Raw genomic sequence first — 7050 nt, forward strand, 5'->3', positions numbered from 1 at the left:
CATGAATTCTAAAACATTTTTCTATTTTTGTTGAAATAGAGAATATTGTTATATTTTCTTAAATTTTGATATGGGGGTGTTCACTTGATACCTGAAAGGTGCTATTAGCTCTAGACAGGATTATATGCATGTGTGTGTGCATCTTTATATATATATATATGGATTCAGACTAAGAAATCACTGGTAATCATGGTTATTATAACAAAACTAAGTTTGCTCAATAATACATTAGAAAAGAGTAGTTTGATGATTTTGATTTTCACGTCTATAAATTAAATCATGTGTTTATAATTTATGAATTCAACTTTAGTATGCTAATCAATAATTATAGTTAATTTAATATGTACATTTATATTGTGACTAACCAAAAAGTGATTTTAATTCTGGGTTCTAGAATCATAAATAATTTAATTATGGGATTGTACTTCAGCATGTCATAAACAAGTGACTGTCAGAAACTCTTTCCAGTATTTAACAAAACAGCTATAAATAATTTTTAAAAATGCATGAAATTACATCATTTTAATATGGTACTTACATCCTTCACAAGATTAGCTATTCTTGTTCAGTGCTGCCCTCTATATGTGAACTATTTTTCAATACTTGTCACAAGCCTTCTGCTCTCCCTGTTGGAATTACTATGTTGGAACAGGTCTCTTCTGTAAATCACTGTGCATCACTTCTTAGCCAGTAGTGACATGACATGCTCATGTGACACGTGTAACTCCCTCAACACTTCTTTACTGAACTATCACTTCTCAGTTGGCAGCATTTTTGTTAACTGTACTTTTTTATGTGTCTAGTGCTTCCAGTGTAACAAATAATTTTTTCCACATGAAGTTATTACGTGCTGACTATTTTCATTCATTTCACTGATTTCTTGTTGCTATATTTCTGCACTCGAATATTTTCTTATACAATGAATTCCAAAGTTTGCTTTACCTCTTGGAGGGTTATACCAGCACCAGAATTTTGTTCAAGCATAAGATGCAGGCAATCTGATAGTGGGTTTATTGACTTTTTACATGTTGGGATATTGAGTGATACATAGATCAGCCTTTGCCCCCAACCATTGCTCAGGCTTTTCATGAGTTGGGTGAACCCATACAGGATGATGACGACTTTGATAATCTTTTCTCACCTCCAGAATTTGCTGTTCCTTTCCTTTTACATCAGAAGAATCACATAGGCCTAATTTGGTCTTTCACAATTTTGTGGTTCAGGTTTGTGATGTTTTACCCCTTCCACCTATCTTTTATTCATCTTATCTTTCCGTATTGCGGGAACAAGCTTCCGAACCATTTTGGCTTTTCCTTCCTTTCCTGATATTCAGGTACATGCTGATCATTTTGTCTCACAATTGAGTGGATTGGCATACCCCCATGACTTTTAATCAGTTCACCCTTCCTTACCATCATGCAGACTGTCCATTTTTTGATCCAGTCATTAGGTTTCTTGTTATGTATTTGCATTATATACGTTTTTTTTTGTCGTTTGGAACTTAGATCAGGATGCAGTTTTGGCTCGGATCTATTTCCCTTAAACATATCTCAGGGAATTATGTCTGGCATCTTTTCTTTGATGTTACATATTTGATATAGTCCTTGAAACCATCAAGCTTTGGGTAACATCGGTCCACCAACAATCTACCCTTATGACTTTTGTAGCTCATTTGTCTTGGTTGGAGCCAGTGTGTCTCCTATTCCCATTTTCTGTTCTTTCTAAATTGGGATATTTTTTCTTGCTGCATTACTCAACAGCTTACCCCCATGCCACCACTACTTTGGGTACAGGTCCAGTGGCAGCTCATCTGTGTGAATTTCTTCCTCACTAGCATCAACTGCCAATGATGAATGAGCAATAAGGTTCTGTCAGAAGGATTCATTACCCAAATTCTTTCCCCTCCTCCCATGTTTCTCCTTGTCCACCAAAAGCAGTTCAAGAACTGATTTTGCAGCAGATAATCAAATTGGTTCCCCATCTTTCTAGGTGGTAAAATTCCATATTTTTTTACTGTTCCCAAGAAATTTGGGAATTGATGACAAGTAATCAGTTTATCTCACCAGAGTTAGGGGTGATAAAAATGGGTGCCTCGAATACCTACTTACAAAGCCTAGTAGCACATCTGTCTTGCCCTTACTTTCAATTTGTCCACCTCTGAGTAGTTTAGCAATTTTTGGCTCTCCCATTTCGATTTGCCTTGGCACCTTATGCACTTTGTTGAATAGTCCTGGCTTTTGCACATCATGTACATTCTCTGGGGCTAAGATTTCCATATTACATAGATGACTGGCTCCTTCTGAGTAACAATCAGGTACTCACACTCACCAGCTCCTTTCTGTGACAGCTCAGTTGGTCTGTTTCATCAAATTGGAGAAGTCATTCCTTTGACTCACTCAATATCTGGTCACACTGCCTTCTCTATGTTTTTATTCAATGGAATTTTTGTTTCATCATGCCCTCTTGAATCAGTCACTTACTGCTTGCAATATTATATTGCTTTTCAAGGATGAGGTCCTCAGTGACAGCATTAGTTCTTCTCAGTCATACCCATATGAGATCCCTTCAGTGGGCAATTTGCAAATGATTGTAACCTTGTTTGGAGTCCTATTTTCACTGACATTTCCCTTCTTCTTCCCCTTCAAGAGACTTGCAGTGGTGACTTGACAAATCTTGCATGTCAGTGGGCGTGCCGTTTCCTCTTCCATCATGTCTTCATGGATGGGGGGAGGACATTGATCACTCACTAGGAAGTTTTAGGCCATTTGTCTGTGGACAAAACTGTCTTGCTTATCAATGTTTTTGAAATTCTAGCCATACATTGCACATTGCATCACTTCCTTCTTCTTGCCCACCATTGTCTGGTGATGGTTCATTTAGGCAATTCTAGGATGATGGAACACCTTAATCAAATGGGTACCCCAGTTTAGAGATCTATGTTTTTAGATATTAGCTCCATTATACTAGGTTCACACACACACATCATATTCACCTTATAGCATATTGTGTTGAGTGCTTTTCGTCTAGTTGTGGATTGTTCTTCGTGCCCTGACCAAATCTATCCAGTGGAGTGTGCATTAGATCCACTTGTTTTTAGGGATCTTTATCATCAGTAGAGTTCTCCCTTTGCTATGGACCTAAATACCAAGTTACTTCTCTTTCAGCCAACTGTACCACATCCACAGGCTTTGTTGGTCAATGGTTTCAGCCAATATTGGTCACATAAGTATATTTATGTGTATGTTCCCATCCAGTTTCTTTGGTGATTTCTCTTGTCAGGTCCTCCCATTTGCTCCATATTGGCCAGCTCAATATTGGTTTCCAAAGTTACAATGACTGCTCCTATCCCCACCTGTCCCTCTTCCACTTGTCCTCTGCTGGTACAGTGGTAAGTTACAGATTTACAATGCTAAAATCAAGGGTGTGATTCCCCTTGGTGGACTCAGCAGATAACCTGATGTGGCTTTGCCATAAGAAAACATACATAGACTACCCTCTTCTACTCTTTTTCATCTCTTCTTCATGAACCTCAGTCCCATATTCTACATCACAACCTACATGTCTTGCATCTTGCCTGGCTTTTGTCAAATACTTTGCAAAATAATCTGGTTTCATATGTAAGAGATGATTTTTTTGTTAGCTAATTCCATAAGGCCATCTGCATGGAAGTATACTAACATAAGTGGAAATTCTTCTAAATTTGGTAAACTAACAGAGGTTTTTTTGCTGATAAGCCTACTGTAGGTCATGTAGCAGCATTAATCACTAAGCCCTTTGATTGTAGGTTTTCAATATCTTTGCTTTTTGAATATCAGGTAGCCTTATCCCATACCTTTCATTTTTCCCAAAACCATATGGTTTTTCCTTCCCCTATTCTTAGTGTGCTTGTTGTTCCTTCAAGATATGCAGCTTTCCCAGGCACACTGTTCTTCCAGATTGGGACATTAAAATGATCCTACATTCCCTTAGTCTACCTCTGTTTGAACCACTTTTCTTGTATTCTTTGATTTCTCTGTCCCATAAAATGTAGTTCTTGTCTTCTCTTAGTCTGTGGATGTCAACAGTCAGATTTGTTTGCCATGGACTTTTCACATACCCTTCATCATCCAACTTAGCTTCTTCTTCATCTAGATTATTCCTTTCTCTTAAAAGCCTCATCAGATCAGAAAGGTTTTTCCTCCATTTTTTCCATTTCCATTCCTTCTATATTTCATCTTTACCCTAAACAAGATATGTAAAGGTTTTTGTTTCTGATCAGAACCCTTTGTTGTTACATAATCCACACTACTACCTTTTAGGGGTATGTGTTCTCAAAATTTTATCCCATGGCAGTTAAGCTCAGAATGGCCAGAGAGTTAGGGCATCTGACTCGCAATCTGAGGTTCATGGGTTTTAATTCACATCCCATCAAACATGCTCATCCTTTTAGCCATGGGGGCATTATAATGTAATGATCAATCATGTTATTTGTTGGTAAAAAAGTAGCACAGAATTGGTGGTGGGTGATGATAACTAGCTACCTTCCCTCTAGTGTTTCACTGATAAATTAGGGATGGCTAGTGCAGATAGCCTTTGTGTAGCTTTGCATTACATGCAACACAAAACCAAACCCATGTCAATCCTTTTCACTTCATGATCTTTCACCTCTACTCTTACCAATTGGGTCCACCTTTTGATTCAATTGGCTTATTATTCCCTACCCTCTTCCAAATTTTTTCCCATCAGACCCAACATCTCACTTCTTATCTTCATCATCTGATGGAGGAGATTCTAGAATCCAGTATATGGGTCATTACCAGTATTTGTTTATCTCTCACTATCTTCATTTCACAGTTTCTTCTTTACCAGGGTTTTACCTACCATCTGTGGCTGTTTTTCAGACTTTAGTACACCTCTAACTGGTAAGTTTGTATTAATACTTTCCTTCTTCCAGGAGCCTTTTTCTAATTCCTTATCATATGAATTCTGCTCAGTTGTGAGTGGTGCCTGACCAGATATTCTTTAAATTTTTACTGTATAGCCATGTTGACTCCACACTTTATCTTCCAGGGCTACCTGTTGGGATAGGGTGTTCCACAAAATTAGTTGATGGTAAATAACCTTGCAATATTTTTAAATAAAGAAAATAATACAAGTACATTAGAATACTTTTGGTGAAAGAAAACAAATAATAATAATATAAAGAAAGCCATAAAGTACCACCCATGGGTAAAGCCAAGGGGATATAGCTGCCATCCTTGCCATTTCTTAAGTGAAGAAATTGGTATGGCATGTTTTTAAAAATAGGGTATTGTGGTCATTCAATTCAGTCTCTGGTGATGATGGTCATCCAGTCTCTCTACCATTGTCACCCTCCTTTACTTAAATGGAGTATGAGAGTCCTTACCACTTTTCAGTTCCCAGTTGCTGAGGTGGTTCACCATGAAAGCACTCTCTAAGATAGATTCTGAAAAAAAAAAGCTATAATAATTCAGTTGAGAGTAGGGATGGTGGTGTTCTGCTGATGTAGCTGAGACATGGTTTTCAGAGGACTTGAGCTGGTGCATTGCTGGATAATGTAACCTCCTGATACCATTTACACAACCATGGAAGATGAGCCATCACCTTACTGGATAACCTGGCCACCTGTTAACATTAACATTATAGAGTTGAGTTGTCAAAATTGCATTTATCCCCTTCTGTTAGGAGCCCTTGTTCTACTTTTGCATTGACGTTGGTACCCGGTGATGGGGTTTTGGATTAGAATGAACCAGTCACCATATGTCCTGACACAAGTTTGGGTTGTCTGTCTTTCTCCCCCAGTTATTCCATTTGTGATATTGGTCACAGCAATGGTATGTAGGATTGTTAAGGTTTTATCCTTGACTATCCCTTGCTCTCTTCTTACAGGGATGTTATTGCCTTTGGATGGTTCCAGCATGTGCCATGGTTGGGGAGTTGATTCTGTGTGACAGATATCCTTTTGATACTGTATCTCAGTTCTATGATTGAGAGATCAGGAACAATTGTAGTATTATACTCAGGAATCTGTGCATCTTAATATCTACATCTTGTGTTTGAGGTGAAGATCGTATAATTGTCATTCTACTCTCTAATGGATGCTGGTAACCCCACAAAGAGGTTTTGGATGTAGTTGACTTACTAAGTATGGTCTGCTGCACCCTAGCCACTATACATCCAAGGGTGCATCCTTCTTTACCAGTTTCTTTCATATGGGAATTGAGTTACCTTTGGTAAGATCACTTTCCTATTTCTTCCCACTTGGACTTGCTTCTCTCAATTTCCACTTTTATGTCTTACCCACTCTATACATGGAAGAAGAGTATACCTGGCTCAGAAGTGGATGTAGTTTCTCTCTTCTGATTTTCATATCTCTATCTCTTGTTTTGGGGATACTCCTTTCATTCCCTTGTTAGCTAGATTTCCTCCTCCTCCTCAGTATGTCAAAAATACATTTTCAAGATAGGAAAATTATAACTTCCGATACAGTACTTACCTCCTTTCACACTCCTCACCCTTCATCCCAATTTCTTCGATGCTGATATATTCTGTCAAACTTTGAAGTGATACTTCAGTAAAAGGATAGAGGGAGTCATGTATCATGTGAGCATATTGTGCTACTGTTAGTTAATAGGTGATGCATGATGATTTACATGAGATAAACATTGGAATATAGTAGCAAGAACATGGGGGAGAGGAAGGCTTATGGTATGTATAAAGAAAAAATCTGCATGTAGAGGGAACCACTGAATGAGAATAGCTAATGTGAAAAGGGTAAGTACTTATCAGTAATACATTTTCAGTATAGGAAAATTGTAACTTCTGCTTCTTTTTAAGTCTTTTGTTGTAGTTCAAACTGTACAATCAAAGTTTTACTAGTTTTATTTGTAGGAAATGTAAACAATGCAGACCAGGAATTTTTATGTAATTTATATTTATTTCTTATGGTAAAGGAAATTTAATTTTGATTCAAAGTCTAAACTGTGGTACATAAAATAACCAAGGAGGGGGTGGTTCTTAGAAGTGTTAAGCCTTATAAGTTCTAGTAGC

The sequence above is a fragment of the Tachypleus tridentatus genome, chromosome 8 (genome assembly GCF_004210375.1).
Source record: "Tachypleus tridentatus isolate NWPU-2018 chromosome 8, ASM421037v1, whole genome shotgun sequence".
NCBI lineage: Eukaryota > Metazoa > Arthropoda > Merostomata > Xiphosura > Limulidae > Tachypleus > Tachypleus tridentatus.